This window comes from Prionailurus viverrinus, chromosome A3 (genome assembly GCF_022837055.1).
Source record: "Prionailurus viverrinus isolate Anna chromosome A3, UM_Priviv_1.0, whole genome shotgun sequence".
NCBI lineage: Eukaryota > Metazoa > Chordata > Mammalia > Carnivora > Felidae > Prionailurus > Prionailurus viverrinus.
Window position 1 is genome coordinate 59,198,326 of NC_062563.1, and position 22,554 is coordinate 59,220,879.

General features: G+C 41.4%; 1 protein-coding gene across 3 annotated transcripts in view; it reads left to right on the forward strand.

Annotated features, from left to right (window-relative positions):
* Positions 1-22,554, forward strand: part of TBC1D8 (TBC1 domain family member 8) — a 118,364-nt gene that overhangs the window by 1,634 nt on the left and 94,176 nt on the right. The gene's annotated exons all lie outside the window — the stretch shown is intronic.

Genomic DNA, 22,554 nt, shown 5'->3' on the forward strand with positions numbered 1-22,554 from the left:
GAGTAAATGGTCTCCTTTAGTAGAGGGTAAGGACAGGGTTTGAAGTTTTGTGAAATGGGAAACACGGAACATCTGCCCAGAAAGTGTTTTCATCACTTAGTTCAGGCTGACTGTGTGGGGTACTGTTGAGGCTGCTTTGGGAAAGACTTTGGGTTATTCGCCATCTAGCAAGGGAGACAGGTCCAGAGAAGCTGGACAAAGCCTCAGCTATGATGCTGATGGAGATTCAGGAGATTCCAGAGAGCCTGGCTTTGTTGTCCAGAGTCTGTATCTGTGATGAACTCAAAATGATGCAGTCCACCTCCTTTTTGCATTCCAAAATCACGCAGATCTTTTTTATTATTTTATTTATTTATTTATTAAAAAAATTTTTTTTTAACGTTTATTTATTTTTTTGAGACAGAGAGAGATAGAGCATGGACAGGGGAGGAGCAGAGAGAGAGGGAGACACAGAATCCGAAACAGGCTCCAGGCCCCGAGCCGTCAGCACAGAGCCCAACGCGGGGCTCGAACTCACGGACCGTGAGATCATGACCTGAGCTGAAGTCGGACGCCCAACCGACCAAGCCACCCAGGCGCCCCTGTTTATTTATTTTTTAATTTTAGAGTTAGAGTGCCAGCTGGGGAGAGGAGCAGAGAGAATCTCAAGCAGGCTCCAAACTCAACAAGTAGCCCAGGGCTGGGTTTGATCCCATGACCCTGGGATCATGACCTGCGCCAAAATCAAGAGTCAGATGCTCAACCGACTGAGGCACCCAAGTGCACCAAGCAGGTTTCTCTTATCATACCTGTGGCTTTGGCCTTCCTTGGTGTATACTTCAGTTTGGGCTTACAGTGAATATGCACAATATTCTTAAAGGCAATAATGATCAACCAAAAAAAAAAAATACCCTATGAAAAGACAGATGACACTGTATTTCTCAGGGACTCTGAACCTCCTGTTGATTGTGAAAGCCTGACATTTCCTAGGCTGCTTTACCTTCAGACATTTAGCTGGGTAGCAACTAACGTAGCTGTGCTGATTGAGCAACCCGGAGTTACCACATCTACCAATGAGCTGGTCCTAACCCAACCACTTATGAATGTTATAAAATCAAGACTGTGTGACACAGAGGGCAGCTTAATGTTGGTGGTGGTTTTCAGAATATGTAGAATTCTGATTTGGCAGATTTTGAGCAATTTAGAGTTTATGAAGATAATGAGGGCTAGCATGATGGGTATTCTGACTGGTTGTAGGCTTTTCTTTGGAGAGAAGCAAGTAGAGGTGGTTAAGAGGGGTTGGAAATAAAATGTAAGGGAGTGGTAACGAAGTCTTTTTTTTTTTTTTTTTATTCTGATGCTGAATTTGTTATTCATAGGAGCTTAAACATATGAGGTCTCCATTGGCATTTAGTCTGACATGTTTAAAAATTGCCTACCCTCAGAAATACAGGTTTCGTTTCATTGAGGAATATAATTACTCTTCCGACTAATACACACATTTCCTATATATATCTTCAGTTTTATTTTCTCCATAGCCCTTTCTCACTTTCTAATATATAATATCGTTGATCATTTTGTTCATTGTTTCTTCCTACTGATTGTTCTATGAGGGCAGGTATTTTACCTATGATGGTGCCTAGCACATAGTATATGCTCATTTAACATTTGTAGGGTGACTACATGGAAGAACACATGCATGAATGATGGATTCTACTTTTCGTTAAAAGTTGGGTGAGAGTGGAGGCCCAGCTTTTCTGACTGAGGCTGAGCTGATCACATGGGATGGGAACATTCTCCTCTCTCCTTGGCTTCCTGTTTACCTGGCAGTCTGACCATTGTGGAAAGCTGGAGGGAATCAATGGGAAACAGAGACCTCCTCCTTCTGTCTTTTTTTTTTTTTTTTTTTAAGTAGCTCCCTTTGAGAGGGAAGGATCATGGCACCAGCTTCTCAGGCGGCCTCTGTTACCACCCCTTGGGACCTGTTTGGAGAAGGAAATCCTGGGCTTGGGGACAGTAGTGGGAGGCAGCGACCTTATCCTCCAGTTAGAACATGGTGTGGCTGAATACAGCATTATAAAATGTTTCCAAAGCTCCTGGGACAGAAGTGATTTTGCTCTGGAAGGGAGGAAGTCAAGGTATAAAAGTATTCACTTGAATACAATCTCCAACCTGTGGGAATATTTTTTTATTAATTTTTTTTTTATTTCAGTGTAGTTGACACACAATGTTACATTAGTTTCAGGTGTATAGGAATGTTTGTTATGAAAGTTCAGTCAGCTCTCGGAGAACTGAGTGGGAGAAGTTAGCATTTGGGAGGTGCAGACAGAAGAACACATCATTGTTGCCCTCTCCTCCAGTGCTCCCTGAAGCACTTAAAATAAGCAGCACAAATATAGCTTTAAAGACCTAATGTCACCACCTGGATATGTCCCTCTAAAGGATTTTATTTTTCAGAGTTCTATTATGTGCGTTTCTGTATAACCTTGTAGTTCTTTTCCCAAAGAGCCTGGCAGTTAAAAAGTTGTAATTTGAGAAAATATTGATGGCTTCTACTTTTCAGGATGTTTGCCTTCAGCCCCTGTTGCTGTCATTGCATTTATAATAGTTAGGGGCTAACAATTTCCTAAGTAGCTAGGGTCACAGGGGGAAGTATGGTGTAGTGGAAAATAGCGACTTTGAGTCAAGATAAGTCTGTTACAAATCTGGACAGAGAGGCCTTGTGCTAGTTTATTTGGTTTATTTGAGTCTTAGTTGTAACAGCCTCAAGATAGGGACAATAAGGAAGCTTACTTTAGAGGGTTAGAAACTTTTCCACTGTGGCTGTACCATTTTACATTCCTACCAGCAATACACAAGGGTTCCAATTCAAACAAGGCTTAGGATTAGAACTATATGAAGGGCTTATCTGGGCTTGCCACCTAGTCTGTTTGGAAAAAAAGAGAAGGAACACTTAAAAAATTGACTAACAAGAGGGCTTCTTAGAATAAAAGTGTTGTAAAGAAGTTTGCATTAAAGTGAAGGATATAAAAAATACTTATTACTGCAGTATTTAATAAGTATAATTGGAAAGTTAAATATAAATTTTTTTTAGAGAGCATGCATGAGCAAGCAGGGAAGAGGCAGAGAGAGATAACCTTTATTTTAATGTGTATTTATTTATTTTGAAACAGAGAGAATGCATGCGCGAGCAAGCAGGGGAAGGGGCATAGGAGAGAGAATCCCAAGCAGTCTCTGCACGGATAGCCCACATGGGGCTCAGTCTCATTAACCACAAGATCATGACCTGAGTTGAAATCCAGAGTTGGACACTTAACGTCTCAGCCACCCAGGTGTTCTGAGAGAGATAATCTTAAGCAGGCTCCAGGCTCATCATGGAGCCCAGTGTGGGGCTTGGTCTCATGACCCTGGGATCATGACCTGAACTGAAACCAAGAGGTGGACGTTCAACCAGAATGTGACTGAGCCACCCAGGTGCCCCAGAAAGTTAAATATTAATTTTTATTTTTGTTTTAGTTTTATTTGTTTTTTTTAGAGAGAGAGAGAGAATGTTGGCAGGGGAGAGGGGCAGAGGGGGAGAGAGAGACAATCTTAAGCAGGCTCCATACTCAGTGCAGACCCGATCCAGTGACCCAGGGATCATGACCTGAGCTGAAATCATGAGTCAAATGCTCAATTGAATGAGCCACCCAGGTATCCCAGAAAGTTAAATATTTATTTGTTTATATCTTAAACTATTTTTAAAAATTTATTTTCTTTGAGAGAGAGCATGAGAGCAAGTGGGGAAAGGGCAGGGAAAGAGAAACTCCTAAGCAGGCTATATGCTGTCAGTGCAGAGCCTGAAGCAGGGCTTAATCCCACAAACCGTGAGATCATGAACTGAGCTGAGGTCAGGAGTCAGACGCTCAACCTACTGAGCCACCCAGGTGCCCCAGAAAGTTAAATATTTAAATAGCAGTTTGTGCTAGCAGGATTTGTTTTACAGAGCTTCTTTGAAATCCTTTGTTAAATCCTAGTAAATAAAGGGAACTTCACTTCGGTGTTGCAGGCGTTGAGTGACTGTGCTCAGAGTGAATTGTCTACTCTCTTTGGGACGGTGTGCCAAAGACTGGGGGATACGAAACTGACACCAGAGATTTGTGTGTGGTCACTAGCCTTGCTCAGAATGACTCTTGAAAAATTGGAAATTGGTGAAACCCAGCTTGAGTGTTGGCTTTCTTGGCTATAGTCTTGCTCAGGTAGCTGAATTTGTGGGTGGATTTTTGCCTTTTTTTTTTTTTTTGACTTTTTTTTATTTATTTATGAGAGAGAGAGAGAGAGAGAGAGAGAGAGAGAGAGAGAGAGAGAGAGAGAGAGAGAGAGAACGAGAACAAACAGGGGAGGGGCAGAGAGAGAGGGAAAGAGAGAATCCCAAGCAGGCTCTGTAGTCAGTGCAGAGCCATGTGTAGGGCTTGAACTCATGAACCATGAGATGATGACCTGAGCCGAAATCAAGAGTCGGACACTTAACCAGCTGAGCCACCCAGGTGCCCCTTGACTTTATTTTAAGTAGGCTCCACTTGAGCGTGGGGCTTGAACTCACGACCCTGAGATTAAGAGTTGCATGCTGTACTGATTGTGCCAGCCAGGTGCCCTTGAATTTGTTGGTGGATTTAGTCTTTACTACCAACAAAATTCTTCAGTTCAGTTGGGCAGCCTTTGCATTGTGTAGACTTCCCAGATATTGGCTCCAGAGTCTTACATGCTTTGGTCTTATTTTCCAAAAGCACATTAAGGAAGGAACACAAATAAAGGAAGTACTTTGATTATAAGAGCATAAACTGGAAGATATCCTACAATACAGATATACAGGTAAAATAACTGATACGTTTTTAAGGGCTGATAAGCCATTAATAAAACGTTGGGGTTTCCAACAGTTGCATTTAATTAAGGCATAATAAGGGCACTGTAATTAGGTAATCAAACAAGGCAGAGACTGTGTCCCTCGAGGAATAATATGAGGTACAAATGTGTGGGTGGTGCAGTAGCGGAGGCTAGCCATTTCAGCCTAATTGGAACTCTTTAGGAAGAGCTGAAAATGATTGAGAGGCTTGTAGCTTTTAAAGAATTCATTTATTAGCTGTGAAGGGATAGGATTTTATGATCTTGACTCTATATTCTGGCAGCATTGGATAGAGGAGGAATTTATTTTAAATGAAAGTAGTAAATCTGATCAAATTTCCAAGACAGATTTTCCCCCTAACTTAAAAAACTTTAATCATCTGTATTGAAAAGCAGCCCTGAGCATATTTTAACAGCTGTTTGGGTGTTGCAAGAGCTATTATTCCTCACGACCTCTCAGGCTCTTTCTCCTTCACCTTCTCCTGGTAAGGACAGCTTGTCAGGCACTTCCCAAGACCTTCACCTGCTGTCCCCTCGGCCTGGGGGTGCCCTCACCTCCCCCTCTGCCTGGCTAATTCTTCTCCGTTTGACACCCTTCAGATGTCAGCCTGAGCTCTGCTACCTGGCGATGGGGCACTGGACCTCTCCCTCCTCTGATCCTCTTACACCTTAGAGCACTCACCACTGTTTCCCATGATGTGGCCCTTTGTGGCTTTATCACTTTCTAGGGAACCAGACCATGATCTCCAGGATGGAGATCCCAGGTCTGTGTCCCTCACCACCATGCCTCCAGCACTGGAACAGTTTCTGTTGCTGCAACACTCAGTAAATATTTAGTGAGTACATGGATGTCCGAGTAGAATTGATGAGTGTGAGCCTCTGAGGCTGAGAAATGTTTTGTATCATCCTGGAAATGGGAATTATGCAAAAGGCAGGAATAAATAATACAGAGTGTTGTCATTGCTATTTCTCACGCCTGCCCTGCGTGCCTGTAAGGACTAGCGGTAGTTTGTCAGCTGCGCCAACCCAGCTGTTAGAACTGCCCGTTGGTAACCTTTATGTAAATGATCTTGTACAGACCCAGGAATGATTTCCCCAGTACATCACCAGCCAACTGACACAGCTCTGTGAAGTTGAGTCATTAATATTCTTGAACATTTGGTGGGTCTGTTGTTCCACCAGATTTTATTTTTCTGCTTCCTGCTTTTTACTTTAAAAAAAGGAAGGAAAAATCAGCAGCAAAATAAACAGCCACAAATAAGTTCTCCTTAAGAAAGGGCACTGTATTTTGTGGTTGGTTTTATTCTGAATAAGTAGTTACTGGTGGAGAATGGACATTTAAAAATAATAAATAGGATGGTAGTTTGCCTAAAGTTTTAAAATATGAAATCTGTGTGCATAGGAGTACATAATGTAAATATAAAGTATAAGTAATACAATACCTATCACCTGTTACTAAAAAAATAGAGTATTTCCAATGTTTAAGAGATCTCTTGTGTGTTTTCCTGATTATATTCCCCTCCCTAATCAATACATTGTTGAGTTTTGTGTGCTGTTTAAACTTTATACAAAAGGAATAATAATTTACTTTGTTTTTTTCTGAAGCTTGTTTTCCACATCCCAGTTATATTTATATTTATAGTTTTACATATATATGTGTATATATGTATACATATATATATATATAGTTAATGTTTCCCTAAATTGAACCATGTTGATGCATATAGCTGCATTCATTCATTTTCATTGATGGGAATGACTCATTTATTTGTTCTTTTGTCAGCTCATATTTGGGTTTCTAGTTGTTTTTGTTATTACAAATAATACTGCTATGAACATTCTTGTATAATGTTCATATGTGTGAAAGCTTCTCTGGAGAATATACCTGTGAGTGATCTTGTTGGGTATATCAGCCATAATGGGTTAGGTTATGCTGTGGTAACAAACATCCCAAACATCTCTGTGGATCCACATTAGTTTATTTCTCCCGCATGTTATATATCCAATGTGGGTTCCCAAGGTTCTCTTGTAGGCATCCAAAGATGGGCTGATGGAGGCTCCATTCCTAATGCTTCCATGGTCACATGGTAAGGGGGAAAGGAATTTGGTGACTCTCATGTTGGGTTTTAGAACTTGTAGTTGGAAGTGACACCTATCCCTTCCATTCACTTTATTTAATGTTTATTTTTTTTCAGTCATCTGTACACCCAACATAGGGCTTAAACCCACAACCCCGAGATCAAGATTTGCACACTCTTCCCACTGAGCCAGCCAGGTTCCCCTGTATATTTTTAAAATAAGCTCTACTCCCAGTGTGGGGCTTGAACTCACGACCATGAGATCAAGAGTCACATCCTCGACTGACTTAGCCAACCTGGAGCTCCTATTCAGTTTATATTGGCAAAAGCAAGTCACATGGCTCAGTAACCTGAAAGACATGAGGAAGTATGATTTTCTTAATTTAGGAGCTGTGTGTGTGTGTGTTTGTGTGTGTACATGCACATGTGTCTGTGTTCTGTATTTTTTAAGTATTAAAAATTTATCACTTTATGACTGGACTTTTTAAATTTTGGGTCTTTTGAAGAACTAACATTCTTAATTTTCATGCAGTCAGGTACAATCTTTTCCCCAAGAGTTTGTGCTTTTTGTTACTTGTTTAAAAACAAGTCCTTATAAGGGAATCTCCAGGATGATGGTGAAGGGAAATCGTAAAATGACAGCTCAGAGACCCCTCAGTCCAGATGAGAGCAGGGCAGAAGGCTGCAAGACAGCTCCTAGGGGAAGAGAGATTGGTAGAGCACCTCCCATCCTTGCACATGTTGAAGGAAGGTCTGTGCACTAGGAGAGGAATTGTGGGTAAATTATTGATAAAGCTAAATCAGCCAAGAATTCTTGGCAGTTGTTAACTGCAGGGAAAATAAAAAGTTGTGTAGGTTAGCCAAGTTTCATAGTTTTACTACAAAGCTCAGCTCTCTATAAATTCAAGAACTAGTGATAGGGGTGCCTGGGTGCCTCAGTAGGTTGGGCATCCAGTTTCGACTCAGGTCGTGATCTCACACTCATGGGTTTGAGCCCCGTGTGGGGCTCTGTGCTGACAGCTCAGAGCCTGGAGTCTTGCTTCGGATTCTGTGTCTCCCTCTCTCTCTCTGCCCCCCCCCGCACTTGTAGTCTGTTTCTCTCTCCTCTCTCTCTCTCAAAATAAATAAACAATAAAAAAAAAAAAGAACTAGTGATACAATCAGAGATATGAAGGTAAGTGCAAAAAGAATCCATTAAGGATCGAAGCAATTTCCTTCAGGGGCTGGGAAGTGGGAGTAGGGAAGGTCATGAGGGAGCTGTTGTGTTTCTCACTGAGCCTGGTAGAATTATTTGTTTTTTTACATGCACATGTAAATTGGATAAAATATAGACTGAATCTAAAATTTGGGAGAGCTTGGCAGTTTTTCTGGTTACCAGTACCGTATGTGTAATGGGGATAAGGAGAGGCATTGAAGCAATATTTCATTCTTGCCTCGTGGACCATGATTACTCTTGGATTACCCATGCTTCAGATATTTGTCCTCTCGGTAAACTATATTTAGCCTTCAAAATGTCTACCATGTGTGGGGTGTGTCAATTTCACTGAGGCTTAGGAACTATTTTCAGAAATGCATCTAATCTAGTCAGGTACTTTAATTTGAAATCAAAAGATAGCCTGGATTTTTCCCCCCCCTCTGGAGAAGAAATTGGTTTAGAGTTACAAGTTTATGATTTTTATCTCTTACCTAACCTCAGAGATGTGGTTCTGTGACTGACCCATTCCTTCTGGGGCTCAGTTTCTTAACCTGAAAAACAATTATTATTGTTGGTGTTATTTTAAGAGTTTTATAATAACAGTGGAAGATTTCATACTTCAAATTGTTATGTTTTCTAGATATGTTGTCAAAATCCCTTTTTTTTAAATTTTTATTTTTTTGAGAGAGAGAGCAAGCACATGCATGAGTGGGAGAGAGGCAGAGAGGGAGGGAGGGAGAGAGGGAGAGAGAGAGAACGAGAATCTTAAACAGGCTCCATGCTCAGCTCAGAGCCCAATGTGGGGCTCGATCTCACAGGTGTGAAATCATGACCTGAGCTAAAATCAAGAGTCGGACGTTTAACTAACTGAGCCACCCAGGCACCCATGTTTAATTATTTGTATTTAAAGAAGAAAAAGCCAAAAGAACATTTCTTTCAACAGTGTCAGGCCCTGTGTTCTCATGCAGCTTATCATCTAAAGGGATGGAAAAAGCTAGTGGTAGTGATGGAGTGATTATTAAACCATGAAAGAATTATAAATGGTGGTAAGTTCAGGGAGGCGAGGGTGATGAGAAGGAATAATGGGGAAGCTAATTTAGGCTGGGAGTGTCAGGAAGGATTTCTCTGAGGATCTGTTGTGTCAGCTAAGACCTGCAGGGTGCTTAGAATGGTGTTAGCTGGGTAAAACAGGGAGGAAAGGGCCTTCTGAGCAAAGGAAAGCACATGTGTGAGAGCTTTGTGGCCTCTGAGAAGCTGTTCTGGACAAGTTCAGTTTGATGTGCTTGTGAGTTGTCTAGAAAGGCTTGTAGAGGAGTAAAACACAGAGGGGACAGAGGAGTAGTCAGGAGAACAGGAGGAAATGAGTAGAGTGTATTTCCTAGAGGCCAAGAGAAAAGTGTATTCAAGAAAGAGGGAGGGGAGAGGGATGGACTCTGCAGTATGGTATGGAAAAGGCTGGAGGGACATTGGCTGCCTCAGGGAGAACAGTTTGGGAGTGGATGGGTGGAGAGGAAGTAGGCATGCACGTGAGCAGCTTTATCAAGGTGGGACTTGGTAGGTTTTTGGTTGTTATTATAAATTTATTATTTGTTGGGGCTCCGGGGTCACCCAGTCAGTTAAGTGTCTGACTCTTGGTTTCTGCTGAGGTCCTGAATCTCATGAGGTCCATGAATCTCATGATTCATGAGTTCAAGACCCACATTGGGCTCTGCGTTGACAGTGTGGAGCCTGCTTGGGATTTTCTCTCTCTGAAAATAAAGAAACTTAAAAAAAGAGAGGAAAAACCACAAATTTATTCTTTGTCAGGAAATGGAAGGTCTGTTGAATGCTGCATCTGTGGCTGCTGGGCCTTGAAGTGGTCATGGCTAGGCTTTGAATAGGTCAGTAAAGGAGGTAAGGCATCCAGGTGAGCAGGACCTCAGGAGACAATTCCCAAGGAATTTTGATTTGGGAATAAGGTTAAATACTGAGTACTGCGGAAAAAAATTACCTCAAAGAATCTGTAACTGGTCACCAGAAGGATGAACTATTTTAAATGGATCCCAGGGATGCTGGGTCAGCACTGGACGGTAATTGTTTCACCAGGCAAAAGAAATTATTCGAGGAAACCATAGCAACTTAAAAATTCGTTGTTAATTGCTTGGCATTGGATGCCACGTTGAGTTTCCTGTGTGTGTGGGTTACCATTTATTTACTATGTAAATAAAAAACTTTTGTTATCAGTAATGTTATTGGGATTCAAACAATAGGATTTATTTCTAGAAGGAAAATACAGATGAAATATCATTTTAGTAAATTACAAAGATTGACCAGAAAGTTTGGCTATCCTGAATTATTATTACTGTCCATTCACAACAGAGTTTTAAATAAATTTGTGCACCAATGTTTGTGATATAGGGATTTTTCATAAGGAAATGTGTTAGCCTTCTTAAATTTTTTTTTTTCAACGTTTATTTATTTTTGGGACAGAGAGAGACAGAGCATGAACGGGGGAGGGGCAGAGAGAGAGGGAGACACAGAATCGGAAACAGGCTCCAGGCTCTGAGCCATCAGCCCAGAGCCCGACGCGGGGCTCGAACTCACGGACCGCGAGATCGTGACCTGGCTGAAGTCGGACGCTTAACCGACTGCGCCACCCAGGTGCCCCTGTGTTAGCCTTCTAAAGTGGGATTGGCCTATGATGAAAGATTTGGAAGGCACTTCTGGAATTTTTCACTTGAGATGCAGTATTTGCATGACAGACACAGTTTTACAAGGGAGTAACAGCATATTTCAACCTCAGGTAGAGATTTGGATATTACACTTACCCTGGGAGCATAGTGAGCAAATTTGGATTTTGAGTTTCTGTTATATTGCTGTTATAATGAAAAGTAAATGTAAAATGTAAGCAAGGCATTAAGATTGCTTTAGGAATGTATAGCTCATGATCTTCCATATATTAAGGATTCAATCACAGCAAGGATTTGGGTGGAGAAATTAGGTTTTAATAAAACTAGTGCCCCAAAACTGTGTGTGTGTGTGTGCGTGTGTGCGTGTGTGTGCGCGCACCTGTGTGTTTTTGTTTTAACCTTTAGTTTCCTGTATGTTCTTGAGGTAGAGTTTGGACACTCATTTAGGGCTCAAAGTGGATACTGTTTAATCTCAGTATAATGGAGCTGCTTCTTAATGTGGGTATTAGGTTCCAAAATCAACATGAAGGACAAAAATTGCTTGAAAAATTACCCTTAAAATCAGCAGGGCCCCCTTCTTGGTAATCTGCTCATGTTACAAGGAGTTCCTGGAAAGTTGGGGCCTCTGTGGAGCCCAGAGCCTCCAGCTCCCCAGGGAGCTCACACTAGGGCCTGTGCTCCTTGATGGATGGGCAGTCTGCGTGAGCGGTTGTTTTCCCCTCTGCGTTTTGGCCAGGGCATATTGTTGAATTTGATAAGTTAAATATGAGATGTGTGTCTGCTGTACCGCCACTTGCTAGTTGAAGTCATACAGACTCAAGCCCTGTACTTGAGTCAGCTTCATGGCCAGGTGAGGCTAAGAGTGATCACATTACACTTTGGCGTCTTAATTTGGGAATTGCTATTAGGTGAGGTCGATGGTAGCTGGAGCTACATTTCTGATGTCTACTGCTTAGGTGCTTGCAATGCAAAGGTCTGCACGAAGTGGATGTTGTTTTATCTTGCAGCCTTTTGCTTATCTTCATTTATCCAAATAACACATTTAGGTGTGAATAAATGGGGTTGGAGAGCCTCTTGTGGAACTGGAAATTCTCTTTGATAGGATGTGTATCCCACTGTAAAAGTTGCTTTTCTTGTGTGATTTTTTTTAACTTCCTGTACTACCTGGAAAGCTAGATTTGAGTACTCTATATTTCATAGCCAAAAGTTAAGTTAGAACCATGTAATAGTACACTAGTTATTTTCTCTGAATTAAAATTTGCAGAAACCTTAACTATAGGCAAAGCCAGAAATGTGTTGATGGTGCCTGAAATCTTGGTAAGATTCAAGACCAGAGTTTTCATAGGCAAGCATCCATTTATACCAGAAGGATTATTAGAAAGTCTGTGTGTGCATGGGAGGGAGGGCTGGGGGGGAGAGAGTAAAGCAGGGAGAGGGAGGGAAGGAGAATCTCAGAGAGAGAGAATTGAATGGCAGATTTACTCACACCAAAAGAGATCATAATTGCAGAAGCTTTGAGAACACATGCTCTAATATGCTATAGTTATAATATTGCTGTATACATTTCTGAAAAGTTTTATTTAGAATCAGAATTATATAAATTGGATGATTTTCCCATCACAACTTCAGAGAGGTACATTTTAAGTACAGAGCAAATGATTAAAACTGTGTGTACAATGTATAAATTTGAATACATATTTCAGATGAAAATAGGGGTGCTTGGGTTCAGTTGGTTAAGCGTGGACTCTTGATTTCTGCTCAGGTCACAATCTCACGGTTTGTGGGTTTGAGCCCTGCACTGGGCTCTCTGCTGACAGTGCAGAGCCTGCTTGGGATTCTCTCTGCCCCTCCGCTGCTCGTGCTCAATCTCTCCCTCTCTCCCTCTCACAAGAAAGAAAGAAAAGAAAGAAAGAGAATAACTTGATCAAAACTGTCAAAAACAAAAAAAGGGGGATGGGGACCTTTGTCTTCATCAGTTGTGAAGACAAGGAAAGGCTGAGGATTAAAGGCAACTAGAGACATGACTAAATGCAATGCCCAACCCTAGAATGGGTCCTGAACTGGAAGGAGAAACATGCTGCAAAGGGCGTCCCTTGTTGGGTCAGTGACCAAACTGGAATACCAGTGGTAGATAAAAGTACGATGTGTGTTACATTTAGTGAGGTTGATAACGATGCTATTGTTGTGTAAGAAAATACCCCTATCCATGGAAATAGGTCTCCTTTTGAAATGATTCAGAAAAAAAAAATGTGTGTATGTAATTACGTCCTATCACATCATATCAAGAGAAAAAGAGCAGATACAGCAAATGAGGTACGCTGTTAACAGTAGGCAAATCTGATTCTTGGCAAAAGGTATATGACTGTTCTTTGTCCTATTTTAATTCCTGAAGCTTTTCTTTAAACTTGAAGTTATTTCCAAATAAAAAGATAAATAAAAAAAGATAATTTTAAGTGTGAACCCGGAAGCACTTGTCCATTTTGATAGAGGTATTTGTAGCCTGTGATAAGAAAATATAAGATACACCTGTAATTTAACAACAAAAAACCCATTAGGAAATTTCTGCAGGAAAAATAACTTTATTGTGAGTCTGAACTAAGCACCTTCTGCTTTTGTCATGGAAACAACCATTTTGGTAACATGCTTTCTAGAGTTGAGGTTTCTTGGGGGTCCCAGTTACTATGTGCAGCAGGGTGGGTGGCATATATAGATATTCCCCACCTGCCCCAAACTGTAAATGACTATGACATAAGACTTTTTAATATCATGTGAATATGTTACAGTGTTAGGTTAGGCTTTAGTTGTGGCCAATAAATAGCTGAATTTTAAAAGAATAAAAATCATGGAAAAGATATTCATTCAGTAGGTACTTACTGTGTGCCTAGCTCTTCTCCAGGCAGTGAACAAAACAAAGTCCTGCCCTCAGGGAACTTACTCTACTATAATTAATCTAGAGTGATTTTATTCTTGTAATTGCTAACTCTGGTAATTAACCTAGGACTGGAATTCTCAGTGTGTGCCACAAATCCCCTTAACTATGTTAACCTCATCTTAAACTTCCTTCATTAAAACATTTTGTGGGTTTTTTTGCCGCCACACTATAAGAGGTTGGCTTTTGTTGTCCTTGCTTTTAAAAACTGAAATATTTAGTCAAATAAGTTAGGCCTTTGAGCCCTATCTTTTAGGTTCTTGCCATCCTTAGGGATATTATCTCTTGAAGTCTTTCTGACCCCTTGTCCTCATCAGAGACAGAGGCTCGTGGAATACCTGTAAGCACAGCTTGGCTCTGGGCCCGTCTGTGCTCTGCTTTGGCCCTGGGTTATGGACACCCTCCAAGGGCTCAGCCCTCCTGTGCTCTGGAAGTGTTGGCACAGTGGGCTCCTGCGGCATTTCCCAGCACCCCTGCTCCCTTTCCCTTTTGTAGAAGCACTCTGCAGCCTTCTGTAGGTTACCGAAATGAAGTGGACTCCTTTTCCTACTTAAAAATAGCCTCAGCAGCTGTGGGTTCGAGTCTCCCAGTCATGAGGTTGACCTCCATGCCACTGGGACTCTTAGTTGTTAGGCCTCTGGGGGGTCACAGCAGGGTGACTGATGGGGCTCAGATTTTGGAGACCACCAGCCATATTCCTTTGTGTACAGATGAGGAGCCGGACTGATCTGAGGCAGTGATTCTCTTGCTCTGTTTTCACTTGACTGCACTTAGCCCTTTCCAGAAAGGTGAAGGGACTGCTGAGACAGGAGTCCCCATGCCTGCATCCTCCAGACCTGTTCCTTCTCATCTTGCGCTGGGCTGGCATCTGTTGAGACCCTGTTATATTTTGTTTATTAAAATGGCTTAGGTAACAAAGTTTTTAAAAATTGTAGTGAAATATACAGAACAGAAAACTTACCATTTTAACCATTTTTAAGTGTACAGTTCACTGGTATGTACATTCACATTGTCATGTAGCCATAACCACATCCATCTCCAGAACTTTTTCATCTTCCCAAACTGAAACTCTGTGCCCATTAAGCATGACCTCCCCATTCCTCCCTCCCTGCAATTCCTGGCAACCCGCATTCTACTTTCTATTCTAGGAGTTTGACTGCCCTCATGTAAGTGGTTTCGTACAGTACTTGTCTTTGTGTCTGGCTTATTTCACTTAACATAATGTTCTCAGGGTTCATCCATGTTGTAGCTTGTATCAGAATTTTCTTCTTTTTTAAGGCCGAGTAAGAGTCCATTGCATGGATATATCACATTTTGCTTGATCAGTCATCTATTGATACACATCGAATTGCTTCTACCTTTTGGCTATTGTGCATAATACAGCTATGAATGTAGATGTGCAAATATCTATTCGAGTCTCTGATTTCTGTTCTTTTGGATATATTCTCAGAAGTGAGATAGTGGGATCACACAGTAATTCTGTATTTAACTGTTAAGGAAACTCTTGATTTTTACATGTGGTTCTCAGTTTCTTCTGGCTTCTGTAGACTTGAATGAATGGCTAGGATTGTACTTGGTTTGCTGGGACTGTAGCCCCTGGTCCTGAGTTCCCAGCTTCCCAAGTACCCTCAGTCTATCTCTTAAAACCCTTGTTTCTCTTCCCATTAGGGCTGAGTGGAGAATTGAAGGGAAGAACTGAAGCTTGTTTAGAGGTGCATTGCAATTCATTAAAAACAAACAAACAAACAAACAAACCAGAATTTGAATTTGAGTTAGGCATTTTCAAGTTTATAATTAAATTGTTTGTTTTGGATTTCATATGTATTTGTTTTTCAAAGCTAAGATACGGAGTAGAATGCTTAAGGTGAATTTGGTTTCGGTGGATTTTTCTACCATGATCTCAATCATATCCATATCTAATTTCTTTAAGCATTGTTGGGGCAAAGGATAGGACTATTAGGAGTTAGAAAAGGAGAGAAATCTTGTTCTTCCTACTTGTATGACCTTTGGCCTTAGTTTCCTCTTCTGTAAAATGGAGCTAATACTACTAATATAAATTGTTGTAATTATGATAGTAAATGGCAAAAAAAAAAAATACGGATCTGAAGTACTAGGACAGTGCTTGACAGCTGCAGTGCTTAGTTAATGTCAGTCACCTTCCCCCCATTATCCTGGAATAATTGTAAGTTGTAGGTGAGGGCGTGAGGTGGTCCTAACTTCTGAAGGGTGAACACCAAGCAGTAGGGAAAGCTGGGGCAGGACTCAGTCTCACAGATGTAGTTAATTCCCAGTGCTGTGTGACCCCTGAGACATCTACCCAACCTCCTGGAGGCTCAGATTCCTCACCTGTCAAATGAGGAGGCTGGTCCCTGTCACCTCTGTATTTCCTTGTAGCTCTAAAAGTTCAGCGATTTCAAAGAATAGTGTGTGTCTAGTCTTTTTTTTTTTTTTAATTGAGATGGAATTGTTGTATAACATGATCTTAGTTTCAGTTATATAGCATAATGGCTTGATGTAGGTGTATGTTATGAAATGATCACCACAATAAGTCTAGTTAACATTGATCACTGTACATAGTTACAAGTTTATTTTTCTTGTGATGAGAACTTTTAAGAGTTACTCTTTGCAACTTTCAAATATACAATACAGTATTATAAACTATAGGCACTATGCTGTACATCACATTCTTAGGACTTATTTATTTTATAACTGGAAGTTTGTACCTTTCGACCCCCTTCATCCATTTGCCACTCCCCACTCTCCACCTCCTCCCTGCCTAGTCTTCTTCTGACTGCAGAGTTGATTCTTTTCTACATAGGCAAGCCTACTCTTCATAGGTGGTGGACATATCCCCTCCATGGTATGTGAAGTGAACTGAGATTTTCTGGCATTTGAAGATCTGCTTCTTTAGGGCCAGGTTAAGTCCAAGATTTATTTTACTGTTACCAGCTTGGGTGCTAAGTTTGTGGCTCTTGCCCCCAGTTCCAAATACCGGTGTCTCTGGGGCTAGGCACATACAGCAAGTGAATAGGGAGAGTCCTTCTAATCTGAGAGAGGAAAAGAAGTAAAGGGGAGGAGGAGGAAGTAGAAGGGGCTGTGGATATAATTTTGACTTGCTCAGAAATAGAGTAAAGCTGTCTTCAAAGAATTAGACAGGAAAGCTCTCTGACTCTGCCCACCTCAAGACTTGACCAATGTCTACAATTGACCTTGTCTGTCTTTATTATTGACAGTTTTCTGTCTTCATTTTCTCCAGGAAAGAACAGCCAACTTAAAATGCCTTTTTCTTCCAAACTTCCTATTTTTTATAAATATTATTGCTTATTACTCTGCAATAATAATACAGCATTTTTGCATATTGTATTGTACTTTTCATAGTGTTTTCATCTACTTTACCTCATTTAACCTACATATGAAGATTTGTCTAGGCCACTGGGTATCTTCATTTGGCAAGATGAGGTTGGTATGGCCATCTGATTTGTCAAGCTATTGGTAGCAGAATCCTGGCACTTTGTCTTTCTCTAAAGCTGATCAGCCAGGAACATCAACAAGTATTTATGGAAAGTCCATATGTGCACAGCAGAGATGCTTGTGATAGAGAATTGTTATTCTTAAGACATTATAACCTAATAGGGTCTTAAGGGGAGGAGGATGGAGTTCAAGTTTTTTTACCTGTAATTAATTATTATAATTAATTAATGCCAGGAATTAAAATGTCTGGATGAAGGAAGAGCTGTAAACACAAATGAGTTTGGGGCTGTCTCTGAATTTAATGTGTGCATATTGGTTACTCTGCCTGACTCTAGTGTTAGGGAAAGGTGACAGTTTTTATTTTATTAAAAGAAAAGTTTTTTTAGGTGATAGTTTTTAAACAATGCGTTTATATATCTCTAAGCCTCTGGGCTCTATATCATAGTGCTACAATGTAAAACTGCTATACCTCATATCTGCAAACTAGTTCACACTATTATTAGGTGTAAAAAGACAGGAAACAGTGCCTAACATAATTTATTTCTGATATTGAGGGCTTGTGGTTTTGGTTGCTTTTTTTCAGAGGATTACTGGAAGTAAATGCAAATAAATATTTGCATTTGAATACAAATAAAGATTTTGAAAACAAATAAAGATTTTTTAAAATAAATGAAATTTGAATAGATTAGAATCTGCCTCGCTTTGTAGAAATAAAACTTCTGCAAGGAAGCTTTTTTTTTTTTTTAATCTCTATATGTCTATTTTCTCAGGTTTCTGACTTTGCAGGAGCTTCATAAATCTGTAAAAATGCTGGTATTCAGGTCTGGATATATAAGACATGGAAATGGGCTATTTTCTACAATTTTTTTTAAACAGTTCATTTTGTCTACTCTTGGGAGGGAGTGGCTGTGAATAGCAGGTTCAGGAATGTGGGATTCTGTTTTCAGAATCTGAACCCTGGCCCCGGGCACCCCGTGGGCTCCAGAGGTGCTGGGTTGACCAATGTACTTGTTGGCTGTTGGACAAAGGAGTGGCCGGAAGACCACTTGATTATTTGGATGATGAATGCATCTGTCATGGGAGACCACTTGTTTTTTAAGCAGGCATAAAAATACTTGCTCAAAGGAAACTAATCTGCACACAAATGTCATGAATGTATAGCTTGATGATCTGTATTGTTCATTTGTGAGATAGTTTGCATATTGAAGAGCTTAGTTCTAAGGCACTTGACAAGGTGAGGGCTCTGAGTCTCTGCTCACAAGCCCATTTAGGGGAGTACGGGTCCTGTTCTGTTGTGGGGAAGTCCTACAGTGTCTCTAAATGCTTTAATTTTGCCCAGTTGGCTTTTTGTGACTCTGTCGGATTTTTTTTTTTTCCCCACAGCTTCCTAAGTAATGATCTGCAAGTACTATTGGCAGCTGGTAGACCTGGGCTGTGTATCAAAAAAGACCACATCCTCAGGAAGATTGGAAGAAAAGGTTATATTGGGTCTGGTCCTCAAATTCAGTCTTGCTTTCAGTGAATTTCTTGGGGAATAACCCTTGCTCACCTTCTGTCAGCTGAGAGTTTTCTTAAAACCCTTGCCAAATCTGTTCACTCCCTTTCAGCCAACTGAATATATATCAAATTAATGTGAAGTTTTCCCTTAAATTTGTTTTTTTACTGTCAGTCTTTTGGATTGGGGGAATAGAAATATGGTAGGGTTTTTTTCTGTTTTGTTTTTTGTTTTTAATCTTGGTTAGCCTGCAAACAACCCTCTTAGGACTCTGTAGCAATTATTTTTAGGAAATTTGAAAGTATTTCTCATAGAACCTTGGAATATCAAATGAACTTTTCTTAGACACACAGTACTTCTATGCTACATTTACATAATGATGAAAATACTTTCTTAAATGTATGTAAAGAAAGGAAAAAGGTTTGGGGCACCTGGTGGCTCAGTCAGCTAAGTGTCTGACTCTTAATTTTAGCTCAGGTCATAATCTCACTGTTTGAGTTTGAACCCTGACAGTGCGGAGCCTGCTTGGGATTCTTTCCCTCTCCGCCCCAACCCCACACCTCAAAATAAATAAACTTAAAAAAAAAAAAAGAGAGGAAAAAGGTTTGAGTTATCCCGTTGTTGGAGATTACAGTGAATCCTGTACCTACCTCCTTCCTCCTGCTGTTTCTGGCAGCCTCTGGCCATATATTTGTAAGGTGCTAGGTGGAGATGTGGCCAGTAGCCGTGGGAGAAATGTGTTCTCTGGCTTGCGGAGAACTCTGTGAGTACCTTGCTGAATCTAAACAGCTAGCTGTCTATTATGGTAATGAATCTTCCTCTCTTTGGTAACATAGACCTGCAGCAGTGACCATGAAACACCATACAGGAAGAGTAAAATGGTCTGTCTTAGGAGTAGTGGTTAGAATCACAGAATGAAAAAAAGGCTCAAAACACAAAGCTTTCACAGATTGTGAAGGCACAAGTTGAGAATGAGGTGTATACCTTACCCAGCGTTGTGCTCTATTTTGGGAGCATGCTTGAGATGCTTACTACATCTAGGGCAGTGGATCCCAACGTGGTTGGCGATCACATGTACTTTGGATACTGCTGGAATGTAGCTCAGCACCTTAGTAACAGTTACAGCCAGTTAGTGCTGTGGGGTCACACCATCTCTTGGCTCTCATGCCTTTTGCTGGTTTGTGCTTTGTGTCTCTGTCCATCGCTGGGTCTCCTGTGCCGTCTTAGGTGTTCGCGAGACGTTGACCTTGTGTGTTCTGGTGAACATAGGTGCTGCCTTGACATTCTCCTGTGCCTCTCACCTTTCATTTGCTGCAGTTTATACACCCATGTTATGTGGCTGCTGGGCCTGATATTTTGTTCAACAGACACCACAGTGCAAGTCTATATTCCAGGCTGTGGCAAAACACATTTTACACTTTGACCAACATTTGGCCCCATTGCAAAGGCTTGCAGCATGCTGATGTGAGCTGTGCACTGGTGAGAACACAGGTGGACCAGTCTTCCAAATTTGGGAGCACTGTTTTGTTTTAAAAAGTTATTTTAAAAACCAGCTGGGATCTTGACTGGTCTGGAAGTACATCTTGGTTCCATGTACAATTTTATGTAATATGCAGCCACAAGAGCTGGCTATCCTTGGCACGTAGACTTAATAAGAAGTCAACGTAGTATAAAAAAGATAACTTCTGGTCATACTTTCATTCTTTAAATTAGAGAACAGAACATTAAAAACATCTTGTAGATTTTGTAGTGGGGCACTGGGGTGGCTCAGTCTGTTGAGTGTTCGACTCTTGGTTTTGGCTCAGGTCATGATCCCACCGTTTGTGGGTTTGAACCCTGGTCAGGCTACATGCTGGCAGCACAGAGAATCCCACTTGGGATTCTCTCTTTCCTTCTCTCTCTGTCCCTCCCCCATGTGCATGTGCACACTCCTGCTCAAAATAAATAAACTTAAAAAAAAACAACAGAACATTTTGTAGTGATGCTTTCTCCCATGATCTTGTAAATAAATGCTGCTTGTAAAAAATTGGAAAAAATATAGGAAAAAAAAAACCCAAATCCCAGTTAACTTTTTTGAGTTGATTTTCCAGCTTTATCCATTGTCTATATAATCAAGCTCATATGTATATGCACATACACCTTGTTCTTCACCTACCAGAATAATAGCACTGGAAAATGTGTCACAGCATATTTTGTGTGTTTGTATGATTTATGCTCCTCCCAGCAGAGTTGTGCATCAACACCGCTTCCTGTGCATGCCCCCGACCTGCCATTCCACCCCAGCTGCCTGGGATGTGGACACAGTGGGCTCCCAGCAGCCTCATCGTTTTGAAGCATGTGCTCATTATTCGTTCTCAGTTCAGGCCTGTCTGTGAATGGGACCCTCGTGTTTTGGAGGAGGAACGTGAGACTGGAGGGGTGACCTGTGTCACTCCTGGTATCTCAACCTCACTTGACACTTAGTACTAGACTGTGCCAAGCTGTTAAAACAATGACTTACTCACAGTCTCATAATTAGTGAATAAATAACACTCCATTCTTCCATATCATGGCACTCTAACAGGATGGTTAAGAGGCTTGTGTAGAGTCCTCTTCCCAAGAGTCAGTGCTAAAAAAATATGGATGTATTGATGAATTGGGCCCCTTTGTAGTTGGCTGGCCCTCTGCACACATACTACCTGTCTTCCAGGATTGTTTTCTTCATCTTTTAGGATGTCAGTGATGTAGTTTGTAGCTTTTTGTTTTTTTTTTTAACTTTTGTGAATGTTTGTTTATTTTTGAGAGACAGAGCGCGAGTGGTGGAGGGGCAGAGAGAGGAGACACAGGATCTGAAGCTGGCTCCAGGCTCTGAGCTGTCAGTACAGAACCCGACTCAGGGCTTGAATTCACAAACCGTGAGATCATGCCTGAGCTGAAACTGACTGAGCCACCCAGGCACCCCTGTCGTTTGTAGCTTTTAATCATTCCCTTTAATCATCCCCTTGATAGTGACAGTCCTGAGTGGTCTTGAGAGCTCACCTTGCTACCAGTGACTGGATTTCATGTGTAGTCCTGCAAGAAGTATTATGCCTTATTAGGACAGAATTCATACTTACCCCATATTTTCTCTCTATCTCTTGTTGTGAGATATGGAATTCACTCCTGAACAGACAACCCACATTTTGCTTAGTTGAATGAGAGTCAAGTAATTGCAGAATATTCAGCCTGGTTCCTCCTGGCCCAGGAGCGTAGGGGACACATTGGTGGTAGGTGCCAGGAATGGACTTCTGTCAGACCCTTTTCTCCCTAGGGACCTGGAGTGTAGGCGAAGGTTGCCCAGGGACTGTCCCTGGGTTCAAGGATCTCTGTGATGGCATGGGGTATGTGTATGGGTGTTTCCTGAGGGAACCTTCTTCCCCCTTGGGTGAAGTGACTGCCCCATGGCTGTGCCTGCCCAGCTTCCAAGGATTCCTCATTTAGTGAGTAGCCTGCTGGTGCCAGGGGCCCATGTTGCCGCTCTGTTGTCCCTGCTCAGAATACAAGTTAGTTTGCTTAGAATCACAGGCTGCCAGTCTAAGTACAGGAGGTAACAGAGCCTAGTTTGGGGACATCTTCCCTGGATGTGAGTCCTGGCTCCTCCCCCACTCATTTGCTTTGTGACCTTGTACTAGCAACATAATCTCTCTGAGCCTCAGGGGTGAAACCATTTAGCATTGGGAGTCTTAAACCGAGGTAATGAGTGGCCAGAGCTTGTTGTCGTCCCTGGTACATGCTATGTGTGTGATAATGTGTTAGCTGATGACAGTAGTAACGATGTCCACAACGTGGGGATGGGGGTGGGGGGACTGAAATGGCTTGTGTTCAGATAAGCTCAGCTG